Source organism: Oncorhynchus mykiss, chromosome 8 (genome assembly GCF_057628025.1).
Source record: "Oncorhynchus mykiss isolate SJ-2025 chromosome 8, ASM5762802v1, whole genome shotgun sequence".
Classification (NCBI taxonomy): domain Eukaryota; kingdom Metazoa; phylum Chordata; class Actinopteri; order Salmoniformes; family Salmonidae; genus Oncorhynchus; species Oncorhynchus mykiss.
In genome coordinates, this window is record NC_143029.1 from 53,795,796 (window position 1) to 53,819,314 (window position 23,519).

The 23,519-nt window shown below is 40.6% G+C and overlaps 7 non-coding genes across 7 annotated transcripts; all 7 read right to left on the bottom strand.

Moving 5' to 3' along the window:
• Positions 1–5,033: 5,033 nt before the first annotated feature.
• On the bottom strand, positions 5,034–5,106 carry trnav-cac (transfer RNA valine (anticodon CAC)). The gene has a single exon. It is a non-coding gene; the product is annotated as a tRNA-Val (tRNA).
• A 6,161-nt stretch (positions 5,107–11,267) lies between these two features.
• trnav-aac (transfer RNA valine (anticodon AAC)) lies at positions 11,268–11,340 on the bottom strand. Its single transcript has one exon. It is a non-coding gene; the product is annotated as a tRNA-Val (tRNA).
• Positions 11,341–12,440: 1,100 nt separating this feature from the next.
• trnav-aac (transfer RNA valine (anticodon AAC)) lies at positions 12,441–12,513 on the bottom strand. Its single transcript has one exon. It is a non-coding gene; the product is annotated as a tRNA-Val (tRNA).
• A 1,433-nt stretch (positions 12,514–13,946) lies between these two features.
• trnav-aac (transfer RNA valine (anticodon AAC)) lies at positions 13,947–14,019 on the bottom strand. The gene has a single exon. It is a non-coding gene; the product is annotated as a tRNA-Val (tRNA).
• A 2,902-nt stretch (positions 14,020–16,921) lies between these two features.
• On the bottom strand, positions 16,922–16,994 carry trnav-aac (transfer RNA valine (anticodon AAC)). Its single transcript has one exon. It is a non-coding gene; the product is annotated as a tRNA-Val (tRNA).
• Positions 16,995–18,429: 1,435 nt separating this feature from the next.
• On the bottom strand, positions 18,430–18,502 carry trnav-aac (transfer RNA valine (anticodon AAC)). The gene has a single exon. It is a non-coding gene; the product is annotated as a tRNA-Val (tRNA).
• A 1,769-nt stretch (positions 18,503–20,271) lies between these two features.
• trnav-aac (transfer RNA valine (anticodon AAC)) lies at positions 20,272–20,344 on the bottom strand. Its single transcript has one exon. It is a non-coding gene; the product is annotated as a tRNA-Val (tRNA).
• Between the last annotated feature and the right edge of the window lie 3,175 nt (positions 20,345–23,519).

The following is a 23,519-nucleotide window of genomic DNA, read 5'->3' on the forward strand; positions in this document are numbered from 1 at the left end:
TAAGAGTGATGGAAGCCACTGTGTTCTTGGGTACCTTCAATGCTGCAGAAATGACCAATCATTTGAATTTACCACAGGTGGACTCCAATCAAGTTGAAGAAACATCTCAAGGATGATCAATGGAAACAGGATGGACCTGAGCTCAATTTCCAGTCTCATAGCAAAGGGTCTGAAAACGTACGTAAATAAGGTATTTTTAAAATATTTAATTTGTATTATGGCTCTTTCTGTGGAACTCAATTTGGGATATTATGTGAGGTAGACATGAGAAGCCGGGAATTATCGTGTGCAGCCGGAACTTGGAAGAGGCTTGGTGGTTCCAAACTTCTTCTATTTAAGAGTGATGGAAGCCACTGTGTTCTTGGGTACCTTCAATGCTGCAGAAATGACCAATCATTTGAATTTACCACAGGTGGACTCCAATCAAGTTGAAGAAACATCTCAAGGATGATCAATGGAAACAGGATGGACCTGAGCTCAATTTCCAGTCTCATAGCAAAGGGTCTGAAAATGTATGTAAATAAGGTATTTTTAAAATATTTTTTTCATTAATAAAAACTATATGCTATCGCTTTGTCATTATGTGGTATTGTGTGTAGATAGATTTTATTTTATTTCATCCATTTTAGTATAAGGCTGTAACGTAACAAAATGTGGAAAAAAGTAAGGGGTCTGAAAACTTTCCGAATGCACTGTACCTATGCAGGCTAGCTTCTTTTCCTTTGCTAGCCAGCCAACTAAATCTATCACACAATCACATCAAGCAGCTGAAATGACAGAAAACGATCTACATTTTTGTTTGTTTTACCTTGGATTATATTGCCATTTCTTTGGATATATCCATTACAATGACCCTGATAAATGAATTTGCCTGGCTCAGAGAAGCTGTCAGTCTGGTCACATTCATACAGATCGCATGGTGGAGGTCCCCAAAAAAACAGCAACATTGATCCACAGGTCGGAGAGGCAGACAGCAAGGTTTAGACAAACCTCAACTGTTTCAAACCAAATGCTAGCCTCTGGGCATTGGGAAACATTGAATATTACATAATGTTTCCGCCCGGTTTCGAACCGGGGACCTTTCGCATGTGAGGCGAACGTGATAACCACTACACTACAGAAGCCGAATGACTGGAAAACTAAGGGTGTGACTGACTTTCGCGTGTGAGGCGAACGTGATAACCAATACACTACTGAAACTAAAGTCTGAATAGCAAATACTGAGAAATGCGAAGGACCAATTTGGTAAATTGTGTTTCAGCCCGGTCTCGAACCGGGGACCTTTTGCGTGTTAGGCGAACATGATAACCACTACACTACGGAAACCCAATGAGTGGAATACTAAGGGTGTGGCTGACTTTGGCTGGGTGGGACATTTATCGCTCTCAGAACCTAATGAAATTAGAAATTACTTAGTCAATTAATTAAACAATAAGGCTTGAGGAGCCGGGAATTATTGTGTGCAGCGGCTCTTGGAAGAGGCTTGGTGGTTCCAAACTTCTTCCATTTAAGAGTAATGGAAGCCACTGTGTTCTTGGGTACCTTCAATGCTGCAGAAATGACCAATCATTTGAATTTACCACAGGTGGACTCCAATCAAGTTGAAGAAACATCTCAAGGATGATCAATGGAAACAGGATGGACCTGAGCTCAATTTCCAGTCTCATAGCAAAGGGTCTGAAAATGTATGTAAATAAGGTATTTTTAAAATATTTTTTTCATTAATAAAAACTACAGTGCCTTGCGAAAGTATTCGGCCCCCTTGAACTTTGCGACCTTTTGCCACATTTCAGGCTTCAAACATAAAGATATAAAACTGTATTTTTTTGTGAAGAATCAACAACAAGTGGGACACAATCATGAAGTGGAACGACATTTATTGGATATTTCAAACTTTTTTAACAAATCAAAAACTGAAAAATTGGGCGTGCAAAATTATTCAGCCCCCTTAAGTTAATACTTTGTAGCGCCACCTTTTGCTGCGATTACAGCTGTAAGTCGCTTGGGGTATGTCTCTATCAGTTTTGCACATCGAGAGACTGACATTTTTTCCCATTCCTCCTTGCAAAACAGCTCGAGCTCAGTGAGGTTGGATGGAGAGCATTTGTGAACAACAGTTTTCAGTTCTTTCCACAGATTCTTGATTGGATTCAGGTCTGGACTTTGACTTGGCCATTCTAACACCTGGATATGTTTATTTTTGAACCATTCCATTGTAGATTTTGCTTTATGTTTTGGATCATTGTCTTGTTGGAAGACAAATCTCCGTCCCAGTCTCAGGTCTTTTGCAGACTCCATCAGGTTTTCTTCCAGAATGGTCCTGTATTTGGCTCCATCCATCTTCCCATCAATTTTAACCATCTTCCCTGTCCCTGCTGAAGAAAAGCAGGCCCAAACCATGATGCTGCCACCACCATGTTTGACAGTGGGGATGGTGCGTTCAGGGTGATGAGCTGTGTTGCTTTTACGCCAAACATAACGTTTTGCATTGTTGCCAAAAAGTTCAATTTTGGTTTCATCTGACCAGAGCACCTTCTTCCACATGTTTGGTGTGTCTCCCAGGTGGATTGTGGCAATCTTTAAACAACACTTTTTATGGATATCTTTAAGAAAGGGCTTTCTTCTTGCCACTCTTCCATAAAGGCCAGATTTGTGCAATATATGACTTTTTGATTGTTGTCCTATGGACAGAGTCTCCCACCTCAGCTGTAGATCTCTGCAGTTCATCCAGAGTGATCATGGGCCTCTTGGCTGCATCTCTGATCAGTCTTCTCCTTGTATGAGCTGAAAGTTTAGAGGGACGGCCAGGTCTTGGTAGATTTGCAGTGGTCTGATACTCCTTCCATTTCAATATTATCGCTTGCACAGTGCTCCTTGGCATGTTTAAAGCTTGTGAAATCTTTTTGTATCCAAATCCGGCTTTAAACTTCTTCACAACAGTATCTCGGACCTGCCTGGTGTGTTCCTTGTTCTTCATGATGCTCTCTGCGCTTTTGACGGACCTCTGAGACTATCACAGTGCAGGTACATTTATACGGAGACTTGATTACACACAGGTGGATTGTATTTATCATCATTAGTCATTTAGGTCAACATTGGATCATTCAGAGATCCTCACTGAACTTCTGGAGAGAGTTTGCTGCACTGAAAGTAAAGGGGCTGAATAATTTTGCACGCCCAATTTTTCATTTTTTGATTTGTTAAAAAAGTTTGAAATATCCAATAAATGTCGTTCCACTTCATGATTGTGTCCCACTTGTTGTTGATTCTTCACAAAAAAATACAGTTTTATATCTTTATGTTTGAAGCCTGAAATGTGGCAAAAGGTCGCAAAGTTCAAGGGGGCCGAATACTTTCGCAAGGCACTGTATATGCTATCGCTTTGTCATTATGTGGTATTGTGTGTAGATAGATTTTATTTTATTTCATCCATTTTAGTATAAGGCTGTAACGTAACAAAATGTGGAAAAAAGTAAGGGGTCTGAAAACTTTCCGAATGCACTGTACCTATGCAGGCTAGCTTCTTTTCCTTTGCTAGCCAGCCAACTAAATCTATCACACAATCACATCAAGCAGCTGAAATGACAGAAAACGATCTACATTTTTGTTTGTTTTACCTTGGATTATATTGCCATTTCTTTGGATATATCCATTACAATGACCCTGATAAATTAATTTGCCTGGCTCAGAGAAGCTGTCAGTCTGGTCACATTCATACAGATCGCATGGTGGAGGTCCCCAAAAAAACGGCAACATTGATCCACTGGTCGGAGAGGTAGACAGCAAGGTTTAGACAAACCTCAACTGTTTCAAACCAAATGCTAGCCTCTGGGCATTGGGAAATATTGAATATTACAAAATGTTTCCGCCCGGTTTCGAAACGGGGACCTTTCGCGTGTGAGGCGAACGTGATAACCACTACACTACGGAAACCGAATTATTGGAAAACTAAGGGTGTCACTGACTTTCGCGTGTGAGGCGAACGTGATAACCAATACACTACTGAAACTAAAGTCTGAATAGCAAATACTGAGAAGTGCGAAGGACCAATTTGGTAAATTGTGTTTCAGCCCGGTCTCGAACCGGGGACCTTTTGCGTGTTAGGCGAACATGATAACCACTACACTACGGAAACCCAATGAGTGGAATATTAAGGGTGTGGCTGACTTTGGCTGGGTGGGACATTTATCGCTCTCAGAACCTAATGAAATTAGAAATTACTTAGTCAATTAATTAAACAATAAGGCTTGAGAAGCCGGGAATTATTGTGTGCAGCGGCTCTTGGAAGAGGCTTGGTGGTTCAAAACTTCTTCCATTTAAGAGTGATGGAAGCCACTGTGTTCTTGGGTACCTTCAATGCTGCAGAAATGACCAATCATTTGAATTTACCACAGGTGGACTCCAATCAAGTTGAAGAAACATCTCAAGGATGATCAATGGAAACAGGATGGACCTGAGCTCAATTTCCAGCCTCATAGCAAAGGGTCTGAAAATGTATGTAAATAAGGTATTTTTAAAATATTTTTTTCATTAATAAAAACTATATGTTATCGCTTTGTCATTATGTGGTATTGTGTGTAGATAGATTTTATTTTATTTCATCCATTTTAGTATAAGGCTGTAACGAAACAAAATGTGGAAAAAAGTAAGGGGTCTGAAAACTTTCCCAATGCACTGTACCTATGCAGGCTAGCTTCTTTTCCTTTGCTAGTCAGCCAACTAAATCTATCACACAATCACATCAAGCAGCTGAAATGACAGAAAACAATCTACATTTTTGTTTGTTTTACCTTGGATTATATTGCCATTTCTTTGGATATATCCATTACAATGACCCTGATAAATGAATTTGCCTGGCTCAGAGAAGCTGTCAGTCTGGTCACATTCATACAGATCGCATGGTGGAGGTCCCCAAAAAAACGGCAACATTGATCCACAGGTCGGAGAGGTAGACAGCAAGATTTAGACAAACCTCAACTGTTTCAAACCAAATGCTAGCCTCTGGGCATTGGGAAATATTGAATATTACAAAATGTTTCCGCCCGGTTTCGAACCGGGGACCTTTCGCGTGTGAGGCGAACGTGATAACCACTACACTACGGAAACCAAATGATTGGAAAACTAAGGGTGTGACTTACTTTCGCGTGTGAGGCGATCGTGATAACCAATACACTACTGAAACTAAAGTCTGAATAGCAAATACTGAGAAGTGCGAAGGACCAATTTGTTAAAATGTGTTTCCGCCCGGTCTCGAAACGGGGACCTTTCGCGTGTTAGGCGAACGTGATAACAACTACACTACGGAAACCCAATGAGTGGAGTACTAAGGGTGTGGCTGACTTTGGCTGGGTGGGACATTTATCGCTCTCAGAACCTAATGAAATCAGAAATTACTTAGTCAATTAATTAAACAATAAGGCTTGAGAAGCCGGGAATTATTGTGTGCAGCGGCTCTTGGAAGAGGCTTGGTGGTTCAAAACTTCTTCCATTTAAGAGTGATGGAAGCCACTGTGTTCTTGGGTACCTTCAATGCTGCAGAAATGACCAATCATTTGAATTTACCACAGGTGGACTCCAATCAAGTTGAAGAAACATCTCAAGGATGATCAATGGAAGCAGGATGGACCTGAGCTCAATTTCCAGCCTCATAGCAAAGGGTCTGAAAACGTACGTAAATAAGGTATTTTTAAAATATTTAATGGGTATTATGGCTCTTTCTGTGGTACTCAATTTGGGATATTATGTGAGGTAGACATGAGAAGCCGGGAATTATCGTGTGCAGCCGAAACTTGGAAGAGGCTTGGTGGTTCCAAACTTCTTCTATTTAAGAGTGATGGAAGCCACTGTGTTCTTGGGTACCTTCAATGCTGCAGAAATGACCAATCATTTGAATTTACCACAGGTGGACTCCAATCAAGTTGAAGAAACATCTCAAGGATGATCAATGGAAACAGGATGGACCTGAGCTCAATTTCCAGTCTCATAGCAAAGGGTCTGAAAATGTATGTAAATAAGGTATTTTTAAAATATTTTTTTCATTAATAAAAACTATTTGTTATCGCTTTGTCATTATGTGGTATTGTGTGTAGATAGATTTTATTTTATTTCATCCATTTTAGTATAAGGCTGTAACGTAACAAAATGTGGAAAAAAGTAAGGGGTCTGAAAACTTTCCGAATGCACTGTACCTATGCAGGCTAGCTTCTTTTCCTTTGCTAGCCAGCCAACTAAATCTATCACACAATCACATCAAGCAGCTGAAATGACAGAAAACGATCTACATTTTTGTTTGTTTTACCTTGGATTATATTGCAATTTCTTTGGATATATCCATTACAATGACCCTGATAAATGAATTTGCCTGGCTCAGAGAAGCTGTCAGTCTGGTCACATTCATACAGATCGCATGGTGGAGGTCCCCAAAAAAACGGCAACATTGATCCACAGGTCGGAGAGGTAGACAGCAAGGTTTAGACAAACCTCAACTGTTTCAAACCAAATGCTAGCCTCTGGGCATTGGGAAATATTGAATATTACAAAATGTTTCCGCCCGGTTTCGAAACGGGGACCTTTCGCATGTGAGGCGAACGTGATAACCACTACACTACGGAAACCGAATGATTGGAAAACTAAGGGTGTGACTGACTTTCGCGTGTGAGGCGAACGTGATAACCAATACACTACTGAAACTAAAGTCTGAATAGCAAATACTGAGAAGTGCGAAGGACCAATTTGTTAAAATGTATTTCCGCCCGGTCTCGAACCGGGGACCTTTCGCGTGTTAGTTTAACGTGATAACCACTAGACTACGGAAACCCATTGAGCGGAGTACTAAGGGTGTGGCTGACTTTGGCTGGGTGGGACATTTATCGCTCTCAGAACCTAATGAAATCAGAAATTACTTAGTCAATTAATTAAACAATAAGGCTTGAGAAGCCGGGAATTATTGTTTGCAGCGGCTCTTGGAAGAGGCTTGGTGGTTCAATACTTCTTCCATTTAAGAGTGATGGAAGCCACTGTGTTCTTGGGTACCTTCAATGCTGCAGAAATGACCAATCATTTGAATTTACCACAGGTGGACTCCAATCAAGTTGAAGAAACATCTCAAGGATGATCAATGGAAACAGGATGGACCTGAGCTCAATTTCCAGCCTCATAGCAAAGGGTCTGAAAATGTATGTAAATAAGGTATTTTTTAAATATTTAATGGGTATTATGGCTCTTTCTGTGGTACTCAATTTGGGATATTATGTGAGGTAGACATGAGAAGCCGGGAATTATCGTGTGCAGCCGGAACTTGGAAGAGGCTTGGTGGTTCCAAACTTCTTCTATTTAAGAGTGATGGAAGCCACTGTGTTCTTGGGTACCTTCAATGCTGCAGAAATGACCAATCATTTGAATTTACCACAGGTGGACTCCAATCACGTTGAAGAAACATCTCAAGGATGATCAATGGAAACAGGATGGACCTGAGCTCAATTTCCAGTCTCATAGCAAAGGGTCTGAAAATGTATGTAAATAAGGTATTTTTAAAATATTTTTTTCATTAATAAAAACTATATGCTATCGCTTTGTCATTATGTGGTATTGTGTGTAGATAGATTTTATTTTATTTCATCCATTTTAGTATAAGGCTGTAACGTAACAAAATGTGGAAAAAAGTAAGGGGTCTGAAAACTTTCCGAATGCACTGTACCTATGCAGGCTAGCTTCTTTTCCTTTGCTAGCCAGCCAACTAAATCTATCACACAATCACATCAAGCAGCTGAAATGACAGAAAACGATCTACATTTTTGTTTGTTTTACCTTGGATTATATTGCCATTTCTTTGGATATATCCATTACAATGACCCTGATAAATTAATTTGCCTGGCTCAGAGAAGCTGTCAGTCTGGTCACATTCATACAGATCGCATGGTGGAGGTCCCCAAAAAAACGGCAACATTGATCCACTGGTCGGAGAGGTAGACAGCAAGGTTTAGACAAACCTCAACTGTTTCAAACCAAATGCTAGCCTCTGGGCATTGGGAAATATTGAATATTACAAAATGTTTCCGCCCGGTTTCGAAACGGGGACCTTTCGCGTGTGAGGCGAACGTGATAACCACTACACTACGGAAACCGAATTATTGGAAAACTAAGGGTGTCACTGACTTTCGCGTGTGAGGCGAACGTGATAACCAATACACTACTGAAACTAAAGTCTGAATAGCAAATACTGAGAAGTGCGAAGGACCAATTTGTTAAAATGTGTTTCCGCCCGGTCTCGAAACGGGGACCTTTCGCGTGTTAGGCGAACGTGATAACAACTACACTACGGAAACCCAATGAGTGGAGTACTAAGGGTGTGGCTGACTTTGGCTGGGTGGGACATTTATCGCTCTCAGAACCTAATGAAATCAGAAATTACTTAGTCAATTAATTAAACAATAAGGCTTGAGAAGCCGGGAATTATTGTTTGCAGCGGCTCTTGGAAGAGGCTTGGTGGTTCAAAACTTCTTCCATTTAAGAGTGATGGAAGCCACTGTGTTCTTGGGTACCTTCAATGCTGCAGAAATGACCAATCATTTGAATTTACCACAGGTGGACTCCAATCAAGTTGAAGAAACATCTCAAGGATGATCAATGGAAACAGGATGGACCTGAGCTCAATTTCCAGCCTCATAGCAAAGGGTCTGAAAATGTATGTAAATAAGGTATTTTTTTAATATTTAATGGGTATTATGGCTCTTTCTGTGGTACTCAATTTGGGATATTATGTGAGGTAGACATGAGAAGCCGGGAATTATCGTGTGCAGCCGGAACTTGGAAGAGGCTTGGTGGTTCCAAACTTCTTCTATTTAAGAGTGATGGAAGCCACTGTGTTCTTGGGTACCTTCAATGCTGCAGAAATGACCAATCATTTGAATTTACCACAGGTGGACTCCAATCACGTTGAAGAAACATCTCAAGGATGATCAATGGAAACAGGATGGACCTGAGCTCAATTTCCAGTCTCATAGCAAAGGGTCTGAAAATGTATGTAAATAAGGTATTTTTAAAATATTTTTTTCATTAATAAAAACTATATGCTATCGCTTTGTCATTATGTGGTATTGTGTGTAGATAGATTTTATTTTATTTCATCCATTTTAGTATAAGGCTGTAACGTAACAAAATGTGGAAAAAAGTAAGGGGTCTGAAAACTTTCCGAATGCACTGTACCTATGCAGGCTAGCTTCTTTTCCTTTGCTAGCCAGCCAACTAAATCTATCACACAATCACATCAAGCAGCTGAAATGACAGAAAACGATCTACATTTTTCTTTGTTTTACCTTGGATTATATTGCCATTTCTTTGGATATATCCATTACAATGACCCTGATAAATGAATTTGCCTGGCTCAGAGAAGCTGTCAGTCTGGTCACATTCATACAGATCGCATGGTGGAGGTCCCCAAAAAAACGGCAACATTGATCCACTGGTCGGAGAGGTAGACAGCAAGGTTTAGACAAACCTCAACTGTTTCAAACCAAATGCTAGCCTCTGGGCATTGGGAAATATTGAATATTACAAAATGTTTCCGCCCGGTTTCGAAACGGGGACCTTTCGCGTGTGAGGCGAACGTGATAACCACTACACTACGGAAACCGAATTATTGGAAAACTAAGGGTGTCACTGACTTTCGCGTGTGAGGCGAACGTGATAACCAATACACTACTGAAACTAAAGTCTGAATAGCAAATACTGAGAAGTGCGAAGGACCAATTTGTTAAAATGTGTTTCCGCCCGGTCTCGAAACGGGGACCTTTCGCGTGTTAGGCGAACGTGATAACAACTACACTACGGAAACCCAATGAGTGGAGTACTAAGGGTGTGGCTGACTTTGGCTGGGTGGGACATTTATCGCTCTCAGAACCTAATGAAATCAGAAATTACTTAGTCAATTAATTAAACAATAAGGCTTGAGAAGCCGGGAATTATTGTGTGCAGCGGCTCTTGGAAGAGGCTTGGTGGTTCAAAACTTCTTCCATTTAAGAGTGATGGAAGCCACTGTGTTCTTGGGTACCTTCAATGCTGCAGAAATGACCAATCATTTGAATTTACCACAGGTGGACTCCAATCAAGTTGAAGAAACATCTCAAGGATGATCAATGGAAGCAGGATGGACCTGAGCTCAATTTCCAGCCTCATAGCAAAGGGTCTGAAAACGTACGTAAATAAGGTATTTTTAAAATATTTAATGGGTATTATGGCTCTTTCTGTGGTACTCAATTTGGGATATTATGTGAGGTAGACATGAGAAGCCGGGAATTATCGTGTGCAGCCGGAACTTGGAAGAGGCTTGGTGGTTCCAAACTTCTTCTATTTAAGAGTGATGGAAGCCACTGTGTTCTTGGGTACCTTCAATGCTGCAGAAATGACCAATCATTTGAATTTACCACAGGTGGACTCCAATCACGTTGAAGAAACATCTCAAGGATGATCAATGGAAACAGGATGGACCTGAGCTCAATTTCCAGTCTCATAGCAAAGGGTCTGAAAATGTATGTAAATAAGGTATTTTTAAAATATTTTTTTCATTAATAAAAACTATATGCTATCGCTTTGTCATTATGTGGTATTGTGTGTAGATAGATTTTATTTTATTTCATCCATTTTAGTATAAGGCTGTAACGTAACAAAATGTGGAAAAAAGTAAGGGGTCTGAAAACTTTCAGAATGCACTGTACCTATGCAGGCTAGCTTCTTTTCCTTTGCTAGCCAGCCAACTAAATCTATCACACAATCACATCAAGCAGCTGAAATGACAGAAAACGATCTACATTTTTGTTTGTTTTACCTTGGATTATATTGCCATTTCTTTGGATATATCCATTACAATGACCCTGATAAATGAATTTGCCTGGCTCAGAGAAGCTGTCAGTCTGGTCACATTCATACAGATCGCATGGTGGAGGTCCCCAAAAAAACGGCAACATTGATCCACAGGTCGGAGAGGTAGACAGCAAGGTTTAGACAAACCTCAACTGTTTCAAACCAAATGCTAGCCTCTGCGCATTGGGAAATATTGAATATTACAAAATGTTTCCGCCCGGTTTCGAACCGGGGACCTTTCACGTGTGAGGCGAACGTGATAACCACTACACTACGGAAACCGAATGATTGGAAAACTAAGGGTGTGACTGACTTTCGCGTGTGAGGCGAACGTGATAACCAACTTACTACTGAAACTAAAGTCTGAATAGCAAATACTGAGAAGTGCGAAGGACCAATTTGTTAAAATGTGTTTCCGCCCGGTCTCGAACCGGGGAACTTTCGCTTGTTAGGCGAACGTGATAACCACTACACTACAGAAACCCAATGAGTGGAATACTAAGGGTGTGGCTGACTTTGGCTGGGTGGGACATTTATCGCTCTCAGAACCTAATGAAATCAGAAATTACTTAGTCAATTAATTAAACAATAAGGCTTGAGAAGCCGGGAATTATTGTGTGCAGCGGCTCTTGGAAGAGGCTTGGTGGTTCAAAACTTCTTCCATTTAAGAGTGATGGAAGCCACTGTGTTCTTGGGTACCTTCAATGCTGCAGAAATGACCAATCATTTGAATTTACCACAGGTGGACTCCAATCAAGTTGAAGAAACATCTCAAGGATGATCAATGGAAACAGGATGGACCTGAGCTCAATTTTCAGCCTCATAGCAAAGGGTCTGAAAATGTATGTAAATAAGGTATTTTTAAAATATTTTTTTCATTAATAAAAACTATATGTTATCGCTTTGTCATTATGTGGTATTGTGTGTAGATAGATTTTATTTTATTTCATCCATTTTAGTATAAGGCTGTAACGTAACAAAATGTGGAAAAAAGTAAGGGGTCTGAAAACTTTCCGAATGCACTGTACCTATGCAGGCTAGCTTCTTTTCCTTTGCTAGCCAGCCAACTAAATCTATCACACAATCACATCAAGCAGCTGAAATGACAGAAAACGATCTACATTTTTGTTTGTTTTACCTTGGATTATATTGCCATTTCTTTGGATATATCCATTACAATGACCCTGATAAATGAATTTGCCTGGCTCAGAGAAGCTGTCAGTCTGGTCACATTCATACAGATCGCATGGTGGAGGTCCCCAAAAAAACGGCAACATTGATCCACAGGTCGGAGAGGTAGACAGCAAGGTTTAGACAAACCTCAACTGTTTCAAACCAAATGCTAGCCTCTGGGCATTGGGAAAAATGGAATATTACAAAATGTTTCCGCCCGGTTTCGAGCCGGGGACCTTTCGCGTGTGAGGCGAACGTGATAACCACTACACTACGGAAACCGAAAGATTGGAAGACTAAGGGTGTGACTGACTTTCGCGTGAGAGGCGAACATGATAACCAGTACACTACTGAAACTAAAGTCTGAATAGCAAATACTGAGAAGTGCGAAGGACCAATTTGTTAAAATGTGTTTCCGCCCGGTCTCGAACCGGGGACCTTTCGCGTGTTAGGCGAACATGATAACCACTACACTACGGAAACCAAATGAGTGGAATAGTAAGGGTGTGGCTGACTTTGGCTGGGTGGGACATTTATCGCTCTCAGAACCTAATGAAATCAGAAATTACTTAGTCAATTAATTAAACAATAAGGCTTGAGAAGCCGGGAATTATTGTGTGCAGCGGCTCTTGGAAGAGGCTTGGTGGTTCAAAACTTCTTCCATTTAAGAGTGATGGAAGCCACTGTGTTCTTGGGTACCTTCAATGCTGCAGAAATGACCAATCATTTGAATTTACCACAGGTGGACTCCAATCAAGTTGAAGAAACATCTCAAGGATGATCAATGGAAACAGGATGGACCTGAGCTCAATTTCCAGCCTCATAGCAAAGGGTCTGAAAATGTACGTAAATAAGGTATTTTTAAAATATTTAATGGGTATTATGGCTCTTTCTGTGGTACTCAATTTGGGATATCATGTGAGGTAGACATGAGAAGCCGGGAATTATCGTGTGCAGCCGGAACTTGGAAGAGGCTTGGTGGTTCCAAACTTCTTCTATTTAAGAGTGATGGAAGCCACTGTGTTCTTGGGTACCTTCAATGCTGCAGAAATGACCAATCATTTGAATTTACCACAGGTGGACTCCAATCAAGTTGAAGAAACATCTCAAGGATGATCAATGGAAACAGGATGGACCTGAGCTCAATTTCCAGCCTCATAGCAAAGGGTCTGAAAATGTATGTAAATAAGGTATTTTTAAAATATTTTTTTCATTAATAAAAACTATATGTTATCGCTTTGTCATTATGTGGTATTGTGTGTAGATAGATTTTATTTTATTCATCCATTTTAGTATAAGGCTGTAACGTAACAAAATGTGGAAAAAAGTAAGGGGTCTGAAAACTTTCCGAATGCACTGTACCTATGCAGGCTAGCTTCTTTTCCTTTGCTAGCCAGCCAACTAACTCTATCACACAATCACATCAAGCAGCTGAAATGACAGAAAACGATCTACATTTTTGTTTGTTTTACCTTGGATTATATTGCCATTTCTTTGGATATATCCATTACAATGACCCTGATAAATGAATTTGCCTGGCTCAGAGAAGCTGTCAGTCTGGTCACATTCATACAGATCGCATGGTGGAGGTCCCCAAAAAAACGGCAACATTGATCCACAGGTCGGAGAGGTAGACAGCAAGGTTTAGACAAACCTCAACTGTTTCTAACCAAATGCTAGCCTCTGGGCATTGGGAAATATTGAATATTAAAAATGTTTCCGCCCGGTTTCAAACCGGGGACCTTCCGCGTGTGAGGCGAACGTGATAACCACTACACTACGGAAACCGAATGATTGGAAAACTAAGGGTGTGACTGACTTTCGCGTGTGAGGCGAACGTGATAACCAATTTACTACTGAAACTAAAGTCTGAATAGCAAATACTGAGAAGTGCGAAGGACCAATTTGTTAAAATGTGTTTCCGCCCGGTCTCGAACCGGGGAACTTTCGCTTGTTAGGCGAACGTGATAACCACTACACTACAGAAACCCAATGAGTGGAATACTAAGGGTGTGGCTGACTTTGGCTGGGTGGGACATTTATCGCTCTCAGAACCTAATGAAATCAGAAATTACTTAGTCAATTAATTAAACAATAAGGCTTGAGAAGCCGGGAATTATTGTGTGCAGCGGCTCTTGGAAGAGGCTTGGTGGTTCAAAACTTCTTCCATTTAAGAGTGATGGAAGCCACTGTGTTCTTGGGTACCTTCAATGCTGCAGAAATGACCAATCATTTGAATTTACCACAGGTGGACTCCAATCAATTTGAAGAAACATCTCAAGGATGATCAATGGAAACAGGATGGACCTGAGCTCAAATTCCAGCCTCATAGCAAAGGGTCTGAAAACGTACGTAAATAAGGTATTTTTAAAATATTTAATGGGTATTATGGCTCTTTCTGTGTACTCAATTTGGGATATTATGTGAGGTAGACATGAGAAGCCGGGAATTATCGTGTGCAGCCGGAACTTGGAAGAGGCTTGGTGGTTCCAAACTTCTTCTATTTAAGAGTGATGGAAGCCACTGTGTTCTTGGGTACCTTCAATGCTGCAGAAATGACCAATCATTTGAATTTACCACAGGTGGACTCAAATCAAGTTGAAGAAACATCTCAAGGATGATCAATGGAAACAGGATGGACCTGAGCTCAATTTCCAGCCTCATAGCAAAGGGTCTGAATACGTACGTAAATAGGGTATTTTTAAAATATTTAATGGGTATTATGGCTCTTTCTGTGGTACTCAATTTGGGATATTATGTGAGGTAGACATGAGAAGCCGGGAATTATCGTGTGCAGCCGGAACTTGGAAGAGGCTTGGTGGTTCCAAACTTCTTCTATTTAAGAGTGATGGAAGCCACTGTGTTCTTGGGTACATTCAATGCTGCAGAAATGACCAATCATTTGAATTTACCACAGGTGGACTCCAATCAAGTTGAAGAAACATCTCAAGGATGATCAATGGAAACAGGATGGACCTGAGCTCAATTTCCAGCCTCATAGCAAAGGGTCTGAAAATGTATGTAAATAAGGTATTTTTAAAATATTTTTTTCATTAATAAAAACTATATGCTATCGCTTTGTCATTATGTGGTATTGTGTGTAGATAGATTTTATTTTATTTCATCCATTTTAGTATAAGGCTGTAACGTAACAAAATGTGGAAAAAAGTAAGGGGTTTGAAAACTTTCCGAATGCACTGTACCTATGCAGACTAGCTTCTTTTCCTTTGCTAGCCAGCCAACTAAATCTATCACACAATCACATCAAGCAGCTGAAATGACAGAAAACGATCTACATTTTTGTTTGTTTTACCTTGGATTATATTGCCATTTCTTTGGATATATCCATTACAATGACCCTGATAAATGAATTTGCCTGGCTCAGAGAAGCTGTCAGTCTGGTCACATTCATACAGATCGCATGGTGGAGGTCCCCAAAAAAACGGCAACATTGATCCACAGGTCGGAGAGGTAGACAGCAAGGTTTAGACAAACCTCAACTGTTTCAAACCAAATGCTAGCCTCTGGGCATTGGGAAATATTGAATATTACAAAATGTTTCCGGCCGGTTTCGAACCGGGGACCTTTCACGTTTGAGGCGAACGTGAAAACCACTAAACTACAGAAGCCGAATGATTGGAAAACTAAGGGTGTGACTGACTTTCGCGTGTGGGGCGAACATGATAACCAATACACTACTGAAACTCAAGTCTGAATAGCAAATACTGAGAAGTGCGAAGGACCACTTTGTTAAAATGTGTTTCCGCCCGGTCTCGAACCGGGGACCTTTCGCGTGTTAGGTGAACGTGATAACCACTACACTACAGAAACCCAATGATTGGAATAGTAAGGGTGTGGCTGACTTTGGCTGGGTGGGACATTTATCGCTGTCAGAACCTAATGAAATCAGAAATGACTTAGTCAATTAATTAAACAATAAGGCTTGAGAAGCCGGGAATTATTGTGTGCAGCGGCTCTTGGAAGAGGCTTGGTGGTTCAAAACTTCTTCCATTTAAGAGTGATGGAAGCCACTGTGTTCTTGGGTACCTTCAATGCTGCAGAAATGACCAATCATTTGAATTTACCACAGGTGGACTCCGATCAAGTTGAAGAAACATCTCAAGGATGATCAATGGAAACAGGATGGACCTGAGCTCAATTTCCAGCCTCATAGCAAAGGGTCTGAAAACGTACGTAAATAAGGTATTTTTAAAATATTTAATGGGTATTATGGCTCTTTCTGTGGTACTCAATTTGGGATATTATGTGAGGTAGACATGAGAAGCCGGGAATTATCGTGTGTAAGGGGTCTGAAAACTTTCCGAATGCACTGTACCTATGCAGGCTAGCTTCTTTTCCTTTGCTAGCCAGCCAACTAAATCTATCACACAATCACATCAAGCAGCTGAAATGACAGAAAACGATCTACATTTTTGTTTGTTTTACCTTGGATTATATTGCCATTTCTTTGGATATATACATTACAATGACCCTGATAAATGAATTTGCCTGGCTCAGAGAAGCTGTCAGTCTGGTCACATTCATACAGATCGCATGGTGGAGGTCCCCAAAAAAACGGCAACATTGATCCACAGGTCGGAGAGGTAGACAGCAAGGTTTAGACAAACCTCAACTGTTTCAAACCAAATGCTAGCCTCTGGGCATTGGGAAATATTGAATATTACAAAATGTTTCCGCCCGGTTTCGAACCGGGGACCTTTCGCGTGTGAGGCAAACGTGATAACCACTACACTACAGAAGCCGAATGATTGGAAAACTAAGGGTGTGACTGACTTTCGCGTGTGAGGCGAACGTGATAACCAACTTACTACTGAAACTAAAGTCTGAATAGCAAATACTGAGAAGTGCGAAGGACCACTTTGTTAAAATGTGTTTCCGCCCGGTCTCGAACCGGGGACCTTTCGCGTGTTAAGCGAACGTGATAACCACTACACTACAGAAACCCAATGAGTGGAATAGTAAGGGTGTGGCTGACTTTGGCTGGGTGGGACATTTATCGCTCTCAGAACCTAATGAAATCAGAAATTACTTAGTCAATTAATTAAACAATAAGGCTTGAGAAGCCGGGAATTATTGTGTGCAGCGGCTCTTGGAAGAGGCTTGGTGGTTCAAAACTTCTTCCATTTAAGAGTGATGGAAGCCACTGTGTTCTTGGGTACCTTCAATGCTGCAGAAATGACCAATCATTTGAATTTACCACAGGTGGACTCCAATCAAGTTGAAGAAACATCTCAAGGATGATCAATGGAAACAGGATGGACGTGAGCTCAATTTCCAGCCTCATAGCAAAGGGTCTGAAAATGTACGTAAATAAGGTATTTTTAAAATATTTAATGGGTATTATGGCTCTTTCTGTGGTACTCAATTTGGGATATCATGTGAGGTAGACATGAGAAGCCGGGAATTATCGTGTGCAGCCGGAACTTGGAAGAGGCTTGGTGGTTCCAAACTTCTTCTATTTAAGAGTGATGGAAGCCACTGTGTTCTTGGGTACCTTCAATGCTGCAGAAATGACCAATCATTTGAATTTACCACAGGTGGACTCCAATCAAGTTGAAGAAACATCTCAAGGATGATCAATGGAAACAGGATGGACCTGAGCTCAATTTCCAGCCTCATAGCAAAGGGTCTGAAAATGTATGTAAATAAGGTATTTTTAAAATATTTTTTTCATTAATAAAAACTATATGTTATCGCTTTGTCATTATGTGGTATTGTGTGTAGATAGATTTTATTTTATTTCATCCATTTTAGTATAAGGCTGTAACGTAACAAAATGTGGAAAAAAGTAAGGGGTCTGAAAACTTTCCGAATGCACTGTACCTATGCAGGCTAGCTTCTTTTCCTTTGCTAGCCAGCCAACTAACTCTATCACACAATCACATCAAGCAGCTGAAATGACAGAAAACGATCTACATTTTTGTTTGTTTTACCTTGGATTATATTGCCATTTCTTTGGATATATCCATTACAATGACCCTGATAAATGAATTTGCCTGGCTCAGAGAAGCTGTCAGTCTGGTCACATTCATACAGATCGCATGGTGGAGGTCCCCAAAAAAACGGCAACATTGATCCACAGGTCGGAGAGGTAGACAGCAAGGTTTAGACAAACCTCAACTGTTTCTAACCAAATGCTAGCCTCTGGGCATTGGGAAATATTGAATATTACAAAATGTTTCCGCCCGGTTTCAAACCGGGGACCTTCCGCGTGTGAGGCGAACGTGATAACCACTACACTACGGAAACCGAATGATCGGAAAACTAAGGGTGTGACTGACTTTCGCGTGTGAGGCGAACGTGATAACCAACTTACTACTGAAACTAAAGTCTGAATAGCAAATACTGAGAAGTGCGAAGGACCAATTTGTTAAAATGTGTTTCCGCCCGGTCTCGAACCGGGGAACTTTCGCTTGTTAGGCGAACGTGATAACCACTACACTACAGAAACCCAATGAGTGGAATACTAAGGGTGTGGCTGACTTTGGCTGGGTGGGACATTTATCGCTCTCAGAACCTAATGAAATCAGAAATTACTTAGTCAATTAATTAAACAATAAGGCTTGAGAAGCCGGGAATTATTGTGTGCAGCGGCTCTTGGAAGAGGCTTGGTGGTTCAAAACTTCTTCCATTTAAGAGTGATGGAAGCCACTGTGTTCTTGGGTACCTTCAATGCTGCAGAAATGACCAATCATTTGAATTTACCACAGGTGGACTCCAATCAAGTTGAAGAAACATCTCAAGGATGATCAATGGAAACAGGATGGACCTGAGCTCAATTTCCAGCCTCATAGCAAAGGGTCTGAAAACGTACGTAAATAAGGTATTTTTAAAATATTTAATGGGTATTATGGCTCTTTCTGTGTACTCAATTTGGGATATTATGTGAGGTAGACATGAGAAGCCGGAAATTATCGTGTGCAGCCGGAACTTGGAAGAGGCTTGGTGGTTCCAAACTTCTTCTATTTAAGAGTGATGGAAGCCACTGTGTTCTTGGGTACCTTCAATGCTGCAGAAATGACCAATCATTTGAATTTACCACAGGTGGACTCAAATCAAGTTGAAGAAACATCTCAAGGATGATCAATGGAAACAGGATGGACCTGAGCTCAATTTCCAGCCTCATAGCAAAGGGTCTGAAAACGTACGTAAATAAGGTATTTTTAAAATATTTAATGGGTATTATGGCTCTATATGGGGTACTCAATTTGGGATATTATGTGAGGTAGACATGAGAAGCCGGGAATTATCGTGTGCAGCCGGAACTTGGAAGAGGCTTGGTGGTTCCAAACTTCTTCTATTTAAGAGTGATGGAAGCCACTGTGTTCTTGGGTACCTTCAATGCTGCAGAAATGACCAATCATTTGAATTTACCACAGGTGGACTCCAATCAAGTTGAAGAAACATCTCAAGGATGATCAATGGAAACAGGATGGACCTGAGCTCAATTTCCAGCCTCATAGCAAAGGGTCTGAAAATATATGTAAATAAGGTATTTTAAAAATATTTTTTTCATTAATAAAACCTATATGCTATCGCTTTGTCATTATGTGGTATTGTGTGTAGATAGATTTTATTTTATTTCATCCATTTTAGTATAAGGCTGTAACGTAACAAAATGTGGAAAAAAGTAAGGGGTTTGAAAACTTTCCGAATGCACTGTACCTATGCAGGCTAGCTTCTTTTCCTTTGCTAGCCAGCCAACTAAATCTATCACACAATCACATCAAGCAGCTGAAATGACAGAAAACGATCTACATTTTTGTTTGTTTTACCTTGGATTATATTGCCATTTCTTTGGATATATCCATTACAATGACCCTGATAAATGAATTTGCCTGGCTCAGAGAAGCTGTCAGTCTGGTCACATTCATACAGATCGCATGGTGGAGGTCCCCAAAAAAACGGCAACATTGATCCACAGGTCGGAGAGGTAGACAGCAAGGTTTAGACAAACCTCAACTGTTTCTAACCAAATGCTAGCCTCTGGGCATTGGGAAATATTGAATATTACAAAATGTTTCCGCCCGGTTTCAAACCGGGGACCTTCCGCGTGTGAGGCGAACGTGATAACCACTACACTACGGAAACCGAATGATCGGAAAACTAAGGGTGTGACTGACTTTCGCGTGTGAGGCGAACGTGATAACCAACTTACTACTGAAACTAAAGTCTGAATAGCAAATACTGAGAAGTGCGAAGGACCAATTTGTTAAAATGTGTTTCCGCCCGGTCTCGAACCGGGGAACTTTCGCTTGTTAGGCGAACGTGATAACCACTACACTACAGAAACCCAATGAGTGGAATACTAAGGGTGTGGCTGACTTTGGCTGGGTGGGACATTTATCGCTCTCAGAACCTAATGAAATCAGAAATTACTTAGTCAATTAATTAAACAATAAGGCTTGAGAAGCCGGGAATTATTGTGTGCAGCGGCTCTTGGAAGAGGCTTGGTGGTTCAAAACTTCTTCCATTTAAGAGTGATGGAAGCCACTGTGTTCTTGGGTACCTTCAATGCTGCAGAAATGACCAATCATTTGAATTTACCACAGGTGGACTCCAATCAAGTTGAAGAAACATCTCAAGGATGATCAATGGAAACAGGATGGACCTGAGCTCAATTTCCAGCCTCATAGCAAAGGGTCTGAAAACGTACGTAAATAAGGTATTTTTAAAATATTTAATGGGTATTATGGCTCTTTCTGTGTACTCAATTTGGGATATTATGTGAGGTAGACATGAGAAGCCGGGAATTATCGTGTGCAGCCGGAACTTGGAAGAGGCTTGGTGGTTCCAAACTTCTTCTATTTAAGAGTGATGGAAGCCACTGTGTTCTTGGGTACCTTCAATGCTGCAGAAATGACCAATCATTTGAATTTACCACAGGTGGACTCAAATCAAGTTGAAGAAACATCTCAAGGATGATCAATGGAAACAGGATGGACCTGAGCTCAATTTCCAGCCTCATAGCAAAGGGTCTGAAAACGTACGTAAATAAGGTATTTTTAAAATATTTAATGGGTATTATGGCTCTATATGGGGTACTCAATTTGGGATATTATGTGAGGTAGACATGAGAAGCCGGGAATTATCGTGTGCAGCCGGAACTTGGAAGAGGCTTGGTGGTTCCAAACTTCTTCTATTTAAGAGTGATGGAAGCCACTGTGTTCTTGGGTACCTTCAATGCTGCAGAAATGACCAATCATTTGAATTTACCACAGGTGGACTCCAATCAAGTTGAAGAAACATCTCAAGGATGATCAATGGAAACAGGATGGACCTGAGCTCAATTTCCAGCCTCATAGCAAAGGGTCTGAAAATATATGTAAATAAGGTATTTTTAAAATATTTTTTTCATTAATAAAACCTATATGCTATCGCTTTGTCATTATGTGGTATTGTGTGTAGATAGATTTTATTTTATTTCATCCATTTTAGTATAAGGCTGTAACGTAACAAAATGTGGAAAAAAGTAAGGGGTTTGAAAACTTTCCGAATGCACTGTACCTATGCAGGCTAGCTTCTTTTCCTTTGCTAGCCAGCCAACTAAATCTATCACACAATCACATCAAGCAGCTGAAATGACAGAAAACGATCTACATTTTTGTTTGTTTTACCTTGGATTATATTGCCATTTCTTTGGATATATCCATTACAATGACCCTGATAAATGAATTTGCCTGGCTCAGAGAAGCTGTCAGTCTGGTCACATTCATACAGATCGCATGGTGGAGGTCCCCAAAAAAACGGCAACATTGATCCACAGGTCGGAGAGGTAGACAGCAAGGTTTAGACAAACCTCAACTGTTTCAAACCAAATGCTAGCCTCTGGGCATTGGGAAATATTGAATATTACAAAATGTTTCCGGCCGGTTTCGAACCGGGGACCTTTCACGTGTGAGGCGAACGTGAAAACCACTACACTACAGAAGCCGAATGATTGGAAAACTAAGGGTGTGACTGACTTTCGCGTGTGAGGCGAACGTGATAACCAATACACTACTGAAACTCAAGTCTGAATAGCAAATACTGAGAAGTGCGAAGGACCACTTTGTTAAAATGTGTTTCCGCCCGGTCTCGAACCGGGGACCTTTCGCGTGTTAGGCGAACGTGATAACCACTACAGTATAGAAACCCAATGAGTGGAATAGTAAGGGTGTGGCTGACTTTGGCTGGGTGGGACATTTATCGCTGTCAGAACGTAATGAAATCAGAAATTACTTAGTCAATTAATTAAACAATAAGGCTTGAGAAGCCGGGAATTATTGTGTGCAGCGGCTCTTGGAAGAGGCTTGGTGGTTCAAAACTTCTTCCATTTAAGAGTGATGGAAGCCACTGTGTTCTTGGGTACCTTCAATGCTGCAGAAATGACCAATCATTTGAATTTACCACAGGTGGACTCCAATCAAGTTGAAGAAACATCTCAAGGATGATCAATGGAAACAGGATGGACGTGAGCTCAATTTCCAGCCTCATAGCAAAGGGTCTGAATACGTACGTAAATAGGGTATTTTAAAAATATTTAATGGGTATTATGGCTCTTTCTGTGGTACTCAATTTGGGATATTATGTGAGGTAGACATGAGAAGCCGGGAATTATCGTGTGCAGCCGGAACTTGGAAGAGGCTTGGTGGTTCCAAACTTCTTCTATTTAAGAGTGATGGAAGCCACTGTGTTCTTGGGTACATTCAATGCTGCAGAAATGACCAATCATTTGAATTTACCACAGGTGGACTCCAATCAAGTTGAAGAAACATCTCAAGGATGATCAATGGAAACAGGATGGACCTGAGCTCAATTTCCAGCCTCATAGCAAAGGGTCTGAATACGTACGTAAATAGGGTATTTTTAAAATATTTAATGGGTATTATGGCTCTTTCTGTGGTACTCAATTTGGGATATTATGTGAGGTAGACATGAGAAGCCGGGAATTATCGTGTGCAGCCGGAACTTGGAAGAGGCTTGGTGGTTCCAAACTTCTTCTATTTAAGAGTGATGGAAGCCACTGTGTTCTTGGGTACATTCAATGCTGCAGAAATGACCAATCATTTGAATTTACCACAGGTGGACTCCAATCAAGTTGAAGAAACATCTCAAGGATGATCAATGGAAACAGGATGGACCTGAGCTCAATTTCCAGCCTCATAGCAAAGGGTCTGAAAATGTATGTAAATAAGGTATTTTTAAATTTTTTTTTTCATTAATAAAAACTATATGTTATCGCTTTGTCATTATGTGGTATTGTGTGTAGATAGATTTTATTTTATTTCATCCATTTTAGTATAAGGCTGTAACGTAACAAAATGTGGAAAAAAGTAAGGGGTCTGAAAACTTTCCGAATGCACTGTACCTATGCAGGCTAGCTTCTTTTCCTTTGCTAGCCAGCCAACTAAATCTATCACACAATCACATCAAGCAACTGAAATGACAGAAAACAATCTACATTTTTGTTTGTTTTACCTTGGATT